Genomic DNA, 15,885 nt, shown 5'->3' on the forward strand with positions numbered 1-15,885 from the left:
CTCCCAATAAGTCTTTGTTGAACCGCCCTCCTTTTCATTTATTTCTCATCACACCTGTGTCAATAAGTCATTATTATCACCATATTTTCATTGCTCTCAAACAACCACACTCGCCTCCTATTTCCTATCTCCTTCCTACTTCCTTGCCTCCTGTGTCCTTACTGGGACATGGCAAACTACAACCATTATTCAAAGTGTTAGATCATAACCCTTCAGCACCGAGGCTACGTCGGTGACAGAGTTTGCGATGCGATCTTTAAATGACCATAAGTCTTGAACTATAAGCGCAATCAAAATAATAAAAGATTAATACGAATGAATGTAAAAAGAGTTTGCAGAATGTGGTAAAATTGATTAGATTTTGGGGCTGATGCGGACCATTTTACTGCATGACTTTATGTTTATGTCACAAGGCTCACATTCACTGTGTATGTATGCTAGCAGCCTGGCCTCCACCCACAGGGACAAAGAAAGTGGATGACTGTTTATTTCATTCATATATATATATACATATATATATGTATATATATATATATATATATATATATTCAACATTCTAAAAATACTGATGAAATACAATGTAACGGATTATTGTAGGGTTACCATATCCATGTCATTACGGTAATGTAACATACTAATGTAGAATTATCATAGTCATGTAATTACAGTAATATAACAGATTAATGTAGTGTTATCGTATTCATGTCATTACGGTAATGTAACAGATTTATGTAGGGTTGTCATATTCATGTCATTACGGTAATGTAACAAATTAATGTAGGGTTATCATATTCATGTCATTACGGTAATGTAAAATATTAATGTAGGGTTGTCATAGTCATGTCATTACGGTAATGTAACAGATTAATGTAGGATTGTCAAATTCAGGTCATTACGGTAATGTAAAATATTAATTTAGGGTTGTCAAATTCGTGTCATTACGGTAATGTAACAGATTTATGTAGGGTTGTCATATTCATGTCATTACGGTAATGTAGCAGATTAATATAGTGTTATTATATTTCTGTCATTACGGTAATATTACAGATTAATGTAGTGTTATCATATTCCTGTCTTTACGGTAATGTAAAATATTAATGTAATGTTATCCTAATCATGTCATCACGGTAATGTAACAGATTAATGTAGGGTTACCATATCCATGTCATTACGGTAATGTAAAATATTAATGTAGTGTTATCTTCATGTCATTACATGACATTTCTCCTTCCAACATCTCCCTCTCTCTTTCCCCACCTTCATTCTTCTCATGTCTCCTTCCACCTCGCCTCCCCTTCATCCATCTCCTCTTTCATCTTTCCTTCTCCCACCACTCCTCTAAACTCTCCTTCTCTTATCTCTGTCCTGCAACCCATCTCTTATCCTCCAAATACTCTTCCTCCTCTCTCTCTCTCTCTCTTCCCAAACCCTGTTCCCTCCTCTCACGCTGCTACAAAGAAGAGGAACATCTTGCCAGTGACTTCCTTTAAGTTTAGGCAGCAAAATCAAACAACTGCAGGGCACGGACGTGCATGTGAACACGCACACACACACACGCACACACACACACACACACACACACACGCACACACACACACACACACACACAAATCCCTGCAGAGACTTGACAAGTGTTGAAATAAGATGAAAGTAAATGAAATATCACACTTGGACCACACGGAGGGGAAGTGAAAGTTTAAAGTTGATTTACAAAGAAAGGCCTACGTGTGTGTGTGTGTGTGTGTGTGTGTGTGTGTGTGTGTGTTCTGGCAATGCTTACTTAAAGGGGACATCGCTCTGTTTACACCAAGGGTGTCCAAACTTTTTCCACTGAGGTCCGCTAACTGAAAAATCAAAGCATGCAGGGGCCAAGTTGATATTTTTTCATTTTCAAAACCAATACAATATACACTTTTTTTTAATATATTTTTTTTATTGTTGGGGCTCCCTCAAGTTAGGTCTTAAGGACCCAGAAAGGGTTTCAGTCTTAAACAAGGTTTAAAATGTCCATCCATCCATCCATTTTCTACCGCTTATTCCCTTTCGGGGTCGCGGGGGGCGCTGGCGCCTATCTCAGCTACAATCGGGCGGAAGGCAGCTTACACCCTGGACAAGTCGCCACCTCATCGCAGGGTTCAAAATATGTCATGTATTATTTTTTCATAAAACCCTTGAATCGCTAATTCTACTTCATTATTTGTTTTACTTTTCACGCGCTTTTTGTCAAAACCCTATTTTTTCGAGGCAAAATACAAAATAGACAATATTTTTCCCCAAAAAGATTTTCAAAGTGAAATATTTAATGTGAAGTAATTGGAGCCCTAAATAGGTCAATAATTCATAGCAAAATTTATTTGAATTTATTATTATTATTTTTTTTTTTTTTAGCAAAGACAGTTATTAAATTCCACTAAAATCCTTAGGGATCCAAAAGTGTCCCACTCATAAAAAGGTCATGCTTTTTTTATTTTTTATTTTTCATTCAACACTTAAATCTCTATATCAGCTTCGGCTAACATATTATAACTGGTTTGGTATATTTATAATAACAATCAACAGGATAATTAGTATAATTACTATTAATATATAATTAGTATAGATTTTTTTCTTCTAATTTTCATATTTTTCATGTTTTTTTGTATTTATGTCCTTTTTGTCCTTTAATCAATTAATAATTTATAGCAACATTGATTTTCATTCATTATTATTTTTTGAGAAATTATTTAAAAAATTGTGTTATTAGAGTCAAAAATGCAACTTTTTCTTGTTGCCCTTTTTTTTCTCCACTTTTTAATGTTTAAAAAAAAAAATATATATATATATTAGTATTTTTATAATGATGTGCTGCGGGCCGGTAAAATATTAGCTGCGGGCCGCAAATGGCCCCCGGACCACACTTTGGACACCCCTGGTTTACACAGTCACCTTTAGGGTACTTCTGACGGTATGGGGACCCACATTTGAGGTCCTCTCCAAGGTTTCTCATAGTCAGCATTCTCCCTGCCCACTGGGTGTGAGTTTTCCTTGCCCTTTTGTGGGTTCTTCCGAGGATGTTGTAGTCGTAATGATTTGTGCAGTCCTTTGAGACATTTGTGATTTAGGGCTATATAAATAAACATTGATTGACTGATTGATTGATTGTTGTGTTGTAGTGTGCACATCAGGTTGTTGTGTTGCATGGGGGTGGAAACATCATGCTTTGGGGCTGTTTTGGGAGAAAATAATAGAAGATTAAAATAAAATTCAAAAATCGGTCTTAGCCTGGGCCCTGGAGAGGGGTGCAGACTAGGGGGTGCAGACTGAGCAAAGGGAAAAAAAACATATAGCCATAGTACACATCCCTCCTACATGTGTGTAAGAGGGAAACATCAAACATCAAAGAACACAGAGGACATTAAAGACATTAAGCAGCTGATGCAACCAGACATTGGGGTGGCGGGTGTTGCTGGAGCCTATTTTAGCTGCATTTGGGCAGAAGGCGGTGTACACCCTTGACAAGTCGCCACCTCATCGCAGGGCCAACACAGATAGACAGACGACATTCACACTCACATTCACACACTATATCACACAATGATATAAAATATAAGACTTATGCTCTAAAAATGTAGGTCTTACTTAAAAAATGCAAGAATTTAGTTGTATTCGGTGATAAAACATATGATACGGCTCTCACGGTAATACACTTTGAAAAATTTGGCTTCATGGCTCTCTCAGCCAAAAAGGTTCCCGACCCCTGCTATAAGAGGACAGCTGTAGTGCTGTATTCTGAGGATCGAATTTAATTGAACTTTTTTTATTTATTTTTAAAAGGTCCTCAGTAGTCACGTACAAATTTGTGTGAATTATGCAAAATTATTTAAATTTGGTCCCCCATGAACCATAGTAACTCTTTTTTCCCCCAGGGGCCCCAGTAAGAATGATCCGGACATTTCTTCATCACTCCAGAGATTTAAAGATGTTTATCAGCTAACTGGGCAGTGGCCATTTTACCAAATAAATTGTTTTTATGCCTCCACAACCTGTAGAAAGGGTGGTCCCCACAAGTCACGAACAAAACTTGGTCCCCATTCCAAATGATAACCAGTGTGTGTGTGTGTGTGTGTGTGTGTGTTCTGGCAATGCTTACTTATGGGGGACATCGCTCTGTTTACACAGTCACCTATAGAGTACTTCTGACGGTATGGGGACCCAAAAACAGGTCCCCTAAAGGGAAACCTGTAATTTGATGTAATCTAATTTAATTTAATATGAACTTTTTTTTAAAAATGGTCGTCAGTAGTCACGTACAAAATTGTGTGAATTATGCAAAATTATTTAAATGTGGTCCCCAAGAACCACATTAATTCTTTCCCCAGGGGCCCCAGTAAGAATGATCCGGACATTTCTTCATCAATCCAGAGATTTAAAGACGTTCATCAGCTAACTGGGCAGTGGCCGTTTTACCAAATAAATTGTTTTTTATGCCTCCACAACCTGTAGAAAGGGTGGTCCCCACAAGTCACGAACAAAAACTTGGTCCCCATTCCAAATGATAACCAGTGTGTGTGTGTGTGTGTGTGTGTGTGTGTGGTGTGTTCTGGCAATGCTTACTTAATGGGGACATCGCTCTGTTACACAGTCACCTATAGAGGACTTCTGACGGTATGGGGACCCAAAAACAGGTCCCCTAAAGGGGAAACTGTAATTTGATGTAATCTAATTTATTTTAATATGAACTTTTTTTTTTAATGGTCGTCAGTAGTCACGTACAAATTTGTGTGAATTATGCAAAATTATTAAAATTTGGTCCCCCATGAACCATATTAACTCTTTCCCCAGGGGCCCCAGTAAGAATGATCAGCACATTTCCTTCATCAATCCAGAGATTTAAAGACGTTTATAAGCTAACTGGGCAGTGGCCGTTTTACCAAATAAATTGTTTTATGCCTCCACAACCTGTAGAAAGGGTGGTCCCCACAAGTCACGAACAAAAAATGGTCCCCATTTCCAAATGATAACCAGTGTGTGTGTGTGTGTGTGTGTGTGTGTGTTCTGGCAATGCTTACTTAATGGGGACATCGCTCTGTTTACACAGTCACCTATAGAGGACTCTGACGGTATGGGACCAAAAACAGGTCCCCTAAAGGGAAACCTGTAATTTGATGTAATCTAATTTAATTTAATATGAACTTTTTTTTTAAAATGGTCGTCAGTAGTCACGTACAAATTTGTGTGAATTATGCAAAATTATTTAAATGTGGTCCCCATGAACCACATTAATTCTTTCCCCAGGGGCCCCAGTAAGAATGATCCGCCATTTCTTCATCAATCCAGAGATTTAAAGACGTTTATCAGCTAACTGGGCAGTGGCCGTTTTACCCAAATTAATTTTTTATGCCTCCACAACCTGTAGAAAGGGTGGTCCCCACAAGTCCCAAACAAAAACTTGGTCCCATTCCAAATGATAACCAGTGTGTGTGTGTGTGTGTGTGTGTGTGTGTGCGTGTGTGTTCTGGCAATGCTTACTTAATGGGGACATCGCTCTGTTTACACAGTCACCTATAGAGGACTTCTGACGGTATGGGGACCCAAAAACAGGTCCCCTAAAGGGAAACCTGTAATTTGATGTAATCTAATTTAATTTAATATGAACTTTTTTTTAAAATGGTCGTCAAGTAGTCACGTACAAATTTGTGTGAATTATGCAAAATTATTTAAATGGGTCCCCAAGAACCACATTAATTCTTTCCCCCAGGGGCCCCAGTAAGAATGATCCGGACATTTCTTCATCAATCCAGAGATTTAAAGACGTTTATCAGCTAACTGGGCAGTGGCCGTTTTACCAAATAAATTGTTTTTATGCCTCCACAACCTGTAGAAAGGGTGGGTCCCCCACAAGTCACGAACAAAAACTTGGGTCCCCATTCCAAATGATAACCAGTGTGTGTGTGTGTGTGTGTGTGTGTGTGTGTGTTCTGGCAATGCTTACTTAATGGGGACATCGCTCTGTTTACACAGTCACCTATAGAGGACTTCTGACGGTATGGGGACCCAAAACAGGTCCCTAAAGGGAAACTGTAATTTGATGTAATCTAATTAATTTAATATGAACTTTTTTTTTTTATGGTCGTCAGTAGTCACGTACCAATTTGTGTGAATTATGCAAAATTATTTAAATTTGGTCCCCCATGAACCATATTAACTCCTTTTCCCCAAGGGCCCCAGTAAGAATGATCAGCACATTTCTTCATCAATCCAGAGATTTAAAGACGTTTATCAGCTAACTGGGCAGTGGCCGTTTTACCAAATAATTGTTTTTATGCCTCCACAACCTGTAGAAAGGGTGGTCCCCACAAGTCACGAACAAAAACTTGGTCCCCATTCCAAATGATAACCAGAATGTGTGTGTGTGTGTGTGTGTGTGTGTGTTCTGGCAATGCTTACTTAATGGGGGACATCGCTCTGTTTACACAATCACCTATAGAGGACTTCTGACGGTATGGGGACCAAAAAACAGGTCCCCTAAAGGGAAACCTGCATTTGATGTAATCTAATTTAATTCAATATGAACTTTTTTTTAAATGGTCCTCAGTAGTCACGTATAAATTTGTGTGAATTATGCAAAATTATTTAAATGTGGCCCCATGAACCATATTAACTCTTTTTCCCCAGGGGCCCCAGTAAGAATGATCAGCACATTTCTTCATCAATCCAGAGATTAAAGACGTTTATCAGCTAACTGGGCAGTGGTCGTTTTACCAAATAAATTGTTTTTATGCCTCCACAACCTGTAGAAAAGGGTGGTCCCCACAAGTCACGAACAAAAAACTCGGTCCCCATTCCAAATGATAACCTGTGTGTGTGTGTGTGTGTGTGTTCTGGCAATGCTTACTTAATGGGACATCGCTCTGTTTACACAGTCACCTATAGTGGACTTCTGACGGTATGGGGACCAAAACACAGGTCCCTAAAGGGAAACCTGTAATTTGATGTAATCTAATTTAATTTAATATGAACTTTTTTTTTTTAAATGGTCGTCAGTAGTCACGTACAAATTTGTGTGAATTATGCAAAATTATTTAAATGTGGCCCCCCATGAACCATATTAACTCTTTTCCCCCAGGGGCCCCAGTAAGACTGATCAGCACATTTCTTCATCAATCCAGAGATTTAAAGACGTTTATCAGCTAAACTGGGCAGTGGCCGTTTACCAAATAAATTGTTTTTATGCCTCCACAACCTGTAGAAAGGGTGGTCCCCACAAGTCACGAACAAAAACTTGGTCCCCATTCCAAATGATAACCAGAATGTGTGTGTGTGTGTGTGTGTGTTCTGGCAATGCTTACTTAATGGGGACATCGCTCTGTTTACACAGCACCTATAGAGGACTTCTGACGGTATGGGGGACCAAAAAACAGGTCCCCTAAAGGGAAACCTGTAATTTGATGTAATCTAATTTAATTTAATATGAACTTTTTTTTAAAAATGGTCGTCAGTAGTCACGTACAAATTTGTGTGAATTATGCAAAATTATTTAAATGTGGTCCCCCAAGAACCACATTAATTCTTTCCCCAGGGGCCCCAGTAAGAATGATCCGGACATTTCTTCATCAATCAGAGATTTAAAGACGTTTATCAGCTAACTGGGCAGTGGCCGTTTTACCAAATAAATTGTTTTTATGCCTCCACAACCTGTAGAAAGGGTGGTCCCACAAGTCACGAACAAAAACTTGGTCCCCATTCCAAATGATAACCAGTGTGTGTGTTTGTGTGTGTGTGTGTGTGTCCCAAGCTCACCTTGGCCCGCCTCCTCCTCCAAACATTTGGTCCAGCTCCTCCCAGTTAAGTGACGGGAATATAATGTGAGCTCTCAGGAGGAGTTGCCATGGCGACATATTAGCTTTCTGACTCATCACGGCAGCAGATTGGATCAGAGCGTTCACTTCCAACTGGATCAGACGCGCTGCTGCAGCTGTCAAAGGAAGCAGGGGGGGGGGGAAGGAAAAAAAAAAAAACGTCATTGTGAACGGTCAAGTTCAGGGCGGCGGAAAAGGGGGCGGGGCTACACTTGCACCTAAGCTCCACCTACAGGGGCTGTCAACGACACCGTCAATTAGCCTCTTTGGCTGATTCCTGCTCTTCTACCCCACCCCTACCCAATTTCCCGCAGTTTTTTCCCGTGGATCTTCTCACCTGCAACCCCCCCCCCCCCCCCCCCCCCCCCCCCCCCCGAGACGTCAGAAAGGAGGTCAGCGTCGTCACATCGCAGGTTCACTTTTCATTACCGCAGCAGTGGAAGCTTTGGAGGCCCCCCCCCCCCCAGAGAGAAGCAGACGTGTTGTAAAGACAGATGAAGAGGCACAGAGCCCAAGATAGAAAAAGATGTGAAGTACGTGGATGTGCGCATCAGGCGCGTCCAAAGTCAGGCTGGGGTGCCATTTGCAGCCCACACATCATTTATTTTATATATTCTCATCACATGAAAAGCTATTTGCCTCGTCTCAGCAACACGAATGTTGGTTCTTTAAATCATCCTGGATGAAAAACCAACACTCTGCATCCAACCTGATTGAGCTTGAGGGGAGCTGAGAAGAAGAACGGGAAAAACTGCCCAAAGATAGGCTTGAGGAATGAGGCTGGAATGGCATCAACAAAGTGCTGAGCAAAGGGTTCGTGTCCTTACAGTGGGGCAAAAAAAAGTATTTAGTCAGCCAGCGATTGTGCGAAGTTCTCCCACTTAAAATGACGACAGAGTTCTGTAATATTCATCATAGGTACACTTCACTGTGAGAGACAGAATGTGAAGAAAAAAAAATCCAGGAATTCACATTGTAGGAATTTTAAAGATCTATTTGTAAATTATGGTGGAAAATAAGTATTTGGTCAACCATTCAAAGCTCTCACTGATGGAAGGTTTTGGCTCAAAATCTCACGATACATGGCCCCATTCATTCTTTCCTTAAAGGGAACATTATCACAATTTCAAAGGGTTAAAAACAATAAAAATCAGTTCCCAGTGGCTTGTTGTATTTTTTGATTTTTTTCCCCAAATTTTACCGGTCCCGGAACATCCTAAATAAAGCTTTAAAGTGCCTTATTTTCGCTATCTTCGAACCACTATCAATTTCCCTGTGACGTCATACAGGGCTGCGATACAAACAAACATGGCGGTTACCACAGCAAGATATAGCGACATTAGCTCGGATTCAGACCCGGATTTCAGCGGCTTAAGCGATTCAACAGATTACGCATGTATTGAAAACAGATGGTCGGAGTATGGAGGCGGATAGCGAAAATGAAATTGAAGCTATTGAGCGAATAGCTATTGACGCTACTCGGCCGTAGCGTGGGTGTACCTAATGAAGTGGCCCATAGCATGGCTGCCTTATTAGCATCGCCGGGAAAATGTGCGGACCAAACGATCAGGACTTTCGCATCTTGTGACACTGGAGCAACTTAAATCCGTCGATTGGTAAGTGTTTGTTTCGCATTAAATGTGGGTATCTAGTTTCAATCAATCAATCAATGTTTACTTATACAGCCCTAAATCACTAGTGTCTCAAAGGGCTGCACAAACCACTCCGACATCCTCGGTAGGCCCACATAAGGGCAAGGAAAACTCACACCCAATGAAGACTATGAGAACCTTGGAGAGGAGGAAAGCAATGGATGTCGAGCGGGTCTAACATGATACTGTGAAAGTTCAATCCATAATGGATCCAACACAGTCGCAAGAGTCCAGTCCAAAGCGGATCCAACACAGCAGCGAGAGTCCCGTTCACAGCGGAGCCAGCAGGAAAACATCAGTTTCAAATGTACATACAGCTAGCGTAAATAGCATGTTGGCATCGATTAACGTAGCATGGTAGCATCGATTAGCTGGCAGTCATGCTGCGACCAAATATGTCTGATTAGCACATAAGTCAACAACATCAACAAAACTCACCTTTGTGATTTCGTTGACTTTATGGTTGCAAATGCATCTGCAGGTTATCCATACATCTCTGTGCCATGTCTGTCTTAGCATCGCCGGTCAAATGTGAAGACACTTTGGTACATTCAATGGGGGTCTGGCGGCAGATTTCTTGCCAGTGGTGCAACTTGAATCCCTCCCTGTTAGTGTTGTTACACCCTCCGACAACACACCAACGAGGCATGATGTCTCCAAGGTTCCAAAAAATAGTCAAAAAAACGGAAAATAACAGAGCCGAGACCCGGTGTTTGTATTGTTAAAATAAATATCTCGGTGACGACACATTCTGACATCATCGCTACAAGACCGATAAACAGAAAGGCGTTTAATTTGCCAAAATTCACCCATTTAGAGTTCGGAAATCGGTTAAAGAAATACATGGTCTTTTTTCTTCAACATCAAGGTATATATTGACACTTGCATAGGTTTGGTGATAATGTTCCCCTTTAACACGGATCAATCGTCCTGTCCCCCTAGCAGAAAAACAGCCCCAAAACATGTTTCCACCTCCATGCTTCACAGTAGGTATGGTGTTCTTGGGATGCAACTCAGTATTCTTCTTCCTCCAAACGCGACGAGTTGAGTTTATACCAAAAAGTTATATTTTGGTTTCATCTGACCACATGACATTCTCCCAATCCTCTGCTGTATCATCCATGTATCCATTTTGGTATAAACTCAACTCCTCCGAGGGTCACCACTTTGTGTCATGATCTGTGGTCTGGATCATGTTGTTTGTTTTTTTCTGTTAGCTTTGGACTCTTTTAGTTCCTGTTTACGCTTCCTTGTTTAGTTACCATAACCACTCATTATTCAATCAATCAATCAATGTTTATTTATATAGCCCCAAATCACAAATGTCTCAAAAGACTGCACAAATCATTACGACTACAACATCCTCGGAAGAACCCACAAAAGGGCAAGGAAAACTCACACCCAGTGGGCAGGGAGAATTCACATCCAGTGGGACGCCAGTGACAATGCTGACTATGAGAAACCTTGGAGAGGACCTCAGATGTGGGCAACCCCCCCCCCCTCTAGGGGACCGAAAGCAATGGATGTCGAGCGGGTCTAACATGATACTGTGAAAGTTCAATCCATAGTGGCTCCAACACAGCCGCGAGAGTTCAGTTCAAGCGGATCCAAGACAGCAGCGAGAGTCCCGTCCACAGGAAACCATCTCAAGCGGATCAGCAGCGTAGAGATGTCCCCAACCGATACAGGCGAGCGGTCCATCCTGGGTCCCGACGAGCGGTCCATCCTGGGTCTCGACTCTGGACAGCCAGTACTTCATCCATGGTCATCGGACCGGACCCCCTCCACAAGGGAGGGGGGGACATAGGAGAAAGAAAAGAAGCGGCAGATCAACTGGTCTAAAAAGGAGGTCTATTTAAAGGCTAGAGTATACAGATGAGTTATTTTCACCTCCCTCATGTGTTCGGATCACGCACCTGCTCTATTATTTAAGCCTGTTTTTGCCAGTTAGTCGGCTGGCGAAAGTACTCTGTATTTGCTCTGTTCACGCCATAGATTGTTGCTCTGTGTTGTTTCGTACTCGATTCACACGACAGTTAGCGGATTTTTGTTTCTTGTCCATAGTTCTGCCTAAGTTGTGCCCTCGTCTTGTGCGCCTTTTTGTTTTCACTTTTTGAGTCGTAATTAATTAAACATGTTCCTACCTTAACGCCTGGTTCGGAATAGTCCGTTTGCATCCCGGGAGAACAACACCCGCAAATGTATGAGCAATTTTTCTAATAGTTTTCTCAACTTAATGTATTGCTGCCATTAAATTCTAAGTTAGTCATTATTTGCAAAACATACTTTTCTCAGTTCGAACTTTAAATAACTTTGCAGTCTATTCAATTGAATATAAGTTGAAAAGGATTCGCTAATCATTGTATTCTGTTTTTTCACTGGTTTTGTACATTTAGGAGAAATTAAATAAACGTTTAATTTTATTAAAAGTTTATTTCTAACTGAGTGGACAATTTAAAAGGTGTCTGACTACTTTCCCTACCTACTGAGCATGTAGCAGCACGTTCCAGAAGAACATGTTGTTATACGGGACTCTCACTACTATATTGGATCCACTTTGGACTGGACTCTCACCGTTATGTTGGATCCACTATGGACTGGACTTTCACAATATCAGTTAGACCCGCTCAGCATCCATTGCTTTCGGTCTCCCCTAGGGGGGAGAACATCCGCACCGTAACACAACAGAACAAATACCCACAACCCCTTGCAGCACTAACTCCTTTGTGCTGCAGTACCTTTAAGAGGGGGGGGGGGGGGGGGGGGGGATTGCCCACATATGTGGTCCTCTCCAAGGTTTCTCATAGTCATCATTGTCACTGACACCGACGTCCCACTAGGTGTGAGTTTTTCCTTGCCATTATGTAGGTTCTGTACCGAGGATGTCGTTGTGGTTTGTGCAGCCCTTTGAGACACTTGTGATTTAGGGCTATATAAATAAATATGGATATATTGATTAATTGATACATACAATATACAGTACATTTAAAAAAAAGTGCTTTTTAACATTTTATCGCTACGACAGACTATTCAAAACATTGCCTGAACAGCTCAAAATCTTTTAAGTTGCTCACTATGGCATCAAAACATTGCCAAAATCCGTGTGCATAAAAAACACTTGCCCGCGACCCCGAAGGGAATAAACGGTAGAAAATGGATGGATAAAAAACACCTGCGTACTTTGTTTGTGCTGTTTCTGTTTCCCTTAAACGTGCGGCGTAGAGAATGGTGTCTAATTTGGTTAAAATCGATCACCAACTCTTTAAATGTCCAAAATGTGTCTTTTAAAGCTTTCTGCTTAAGTTCCCTCTGTAACAAATAAATATTTTAGTGGTTGTCATGTGACAGTCCAAGGATCTGGCTTCCCCAAAATTACAATGTAAATAGCTCATTTCTAAAAAACTCGTCTTACATCAATTTAACAACTCGGATGAGTTAATTTTGTAGTAGTCACACTTGATAAACCATCAATGGAATAAACAGAATGAATATTGAAGCTTTTTCTAATTAAATTAATCGATTAATTGTTGTAGCCCTGCGATGAGGTGGCGACTTGTCCAGGGTGTACCCCGCCTTCCGCCCGATTGTAGCTGAGATAGGCGCGAGCGCCCCCCCGCGACCCCAAAAGGGAATAAGCCGTAGAAAATGGATGGATGGATGAATTGTTGTAGCCCTAATATCCCCCATCATCTCCGAGGGCCAAATATTGGAAATAATTTTCAGAAACGACAACAAACATTTTGCCCAACTAACACCTACGACCAAAACAATTAACAGTCTTTGGAAAGGCACTCGTCAGATTGTGCCCCTAAAGAAGTGACCCCCGTGGCGGGTGCAGAATGGAAGGAATCCAACATCGTCTCTTTCTTAGTTGCCTCCATTTATGTCCATCTAGGTGCTTGTGTGTGTGTGACTGAAGTCATCACGTCTAATAAGACCTGAAGGAGATCATGAAAGAGACGCAGGAGTGGAACATCACACACACACACACACACACACACACACACACACACACACACACACACACACACACACACACACACACACACACACACACACACACACACACACACACACACACACACACGTTTTGCCTACTTTGTGTGGACCCACATTTAGTCAGTAGGTTGTGAGGGCCCCCCTTTCCACTATAGCTAGAAGGATGAAATAAATATATCTAGCACTAGATGGGAGTAGAGAGTTGCAACTTCACTTCAGAATGCAAAAAACTGAAAGTAAAAAAAATATTTTACTTCTGTAGTTGTGAGGACCGACTGCTGTTGCTAGGTAGATTTGACTGTACACACACATAGTAATAAGTTCTGTGAGTTGGCCATGTTCACACACACACACACACACGCACACACACACACACACACACACACACACACACACACACACACACACACACACACACACACACACACACACACACACAACATTTTGCCTACTTTGTGTGGACCCACGTTTGGTCAGTAGGTTGTGAGGGCCCCCCTTTCCACTATAGCTAGTATGATGAAACATTTTTATCTAGCACTAGATGGGAGTAGAGAGTTGCAAATTTACTTCAGAATGCAAAACACTCAAGTAAAAAAAAAATTTTACTTCTGTAGTTGTGAGGACCCCCCGCTGTTGCTAGGTAGATTTAGTAATAAGTTCTGTGAGTTGGCCATTTTTACACACACACACACACACACACACACACACACACACACACACACACACACACACACACACACACACACACACACACACATTTTGCCTACTTTGTGTGGACCCACATTTGGTCAGTAGGTTGTGAGGGCCCCCCTTTCCACTATAGCTAGAAGGATGATAAAATATATCTAGCACTAGATGGGAGTAGAGAGTTGCAACTTCACTTCGGAATGCAAAACACTCAAGTAAAAAAAATTATTTTACTTCTGTAGTTGTGAGGACCCACCGCTGTTGCTAGGTAGATTTGACCGTACACACACATAGTAATAGGTTCTTTGAGTTGGGCATTTTAACACACACACACAAACGCACACACACACACACACACACGCACACAAACGCACGCACACACAAGTTTTGCCTACTTTGTGGCAGTGTATATAGCTCATTTCTAAAAATGAGCTATATACATATATATATATATATATATAGCTCATTATAGTGAGGGCCCCCCTTTCCACTATAGCTAGTATGATGAAACATTTTTATCTAGAATGATGAAAACAATATATCTAGCACTAGATGGGAGTAGAGAGTTGCAACTTCACTTCAGAATGCAAAAAACTGAAAGTAAAAGAAATATTGAAAGTAAAAAAAATATTTTACTTCTGTAGTTGTGAGGACCGACCACAGTTGCTAGGTAGATTTGACCGTACACACACATAATAATAAGTTCTGTGAGTTGGCCATTTTAACACACACACACACACACACACACACACACACACACACACACACACACACGTTTTGCCTACTTTGTGGCAGTGTATATAGCTCATTTCTAAAAATGAGCTGTATACATATATATATATATATATAGCTCATTATAGTGAGGGCCCCCCTTTTCCACTATAGCTAGCATGATGAAACATTTTTATCTAGCACTAGATGGGAGTAGAGAGTTGCAAATTTACTTCAGAATGCAAAACACTCAAGTAAAAAAATTATTTTACTTCTGTAGTTGTGAGGACCCACCGCTGTTGCTAGGTAGATTTAGTAATAAGTCTGTGAGTTGGCCATTTTTACACACACACACACACACACACACACACACACACACACACACACACACACACACACACACACACACACACACACACACACACACACACACACACACACACACACACACACACACACACACACACACACGTTTTGCATACTTCGTGTGGACCCACATTTGGTCAGTAGGTTGTGAGGGCCCCCCTTTCCACTATAGCTAGAAGGATGCAAACAATATATCTAGCACTAGATGGGAGTAGAGAGTTGCAACTTCACTTCAGAATGCAAAAAACTGAAAGTAAAAAAAATATTTTACTTCTGTAGTTGTGAGGACCGACTGCTGTTGCTAGGTAGATTTAGTAATAAGTTCTGTGAGTTGGCCATTTTTACACACACACAAACACACACACACACACACACACACACACACGTTTTGCCTACTTTGTGTGGACCCACGTTTGGTCAGTAGGTTGTGAGGGCCCCCCTTTCCACTATAGCTAGTATGATGAAACATTTTTATCTAGCACTAGATGGGAGTAGGGAGTTGCAAATTCACTTCAGAATGCAAAACACTCAAAGTAAAAAAAATATTTTACTTCTGTAATTGTGAGGACCCACCGCTGTTGCTAGGTAGATTTGACCGTACACACACAAAATAATACATTTTGTGAGTTGGC

This window comes from Nerophis ophidion, linkage group LG04, assembly GCF_033978795.1.
Source record: "Nerophis ophidion isolate RoL-2023_Sa linkage group LG04, RoL_Noph_v1.0, whole genome shotgun sequence".
Taxonomy (NCBI): Eukaryota; Metazoa; Chordata; class Actinopteri; order Syngnathiformes; family Syngnathidae; genus Nerophis; species Nerophis ophidion.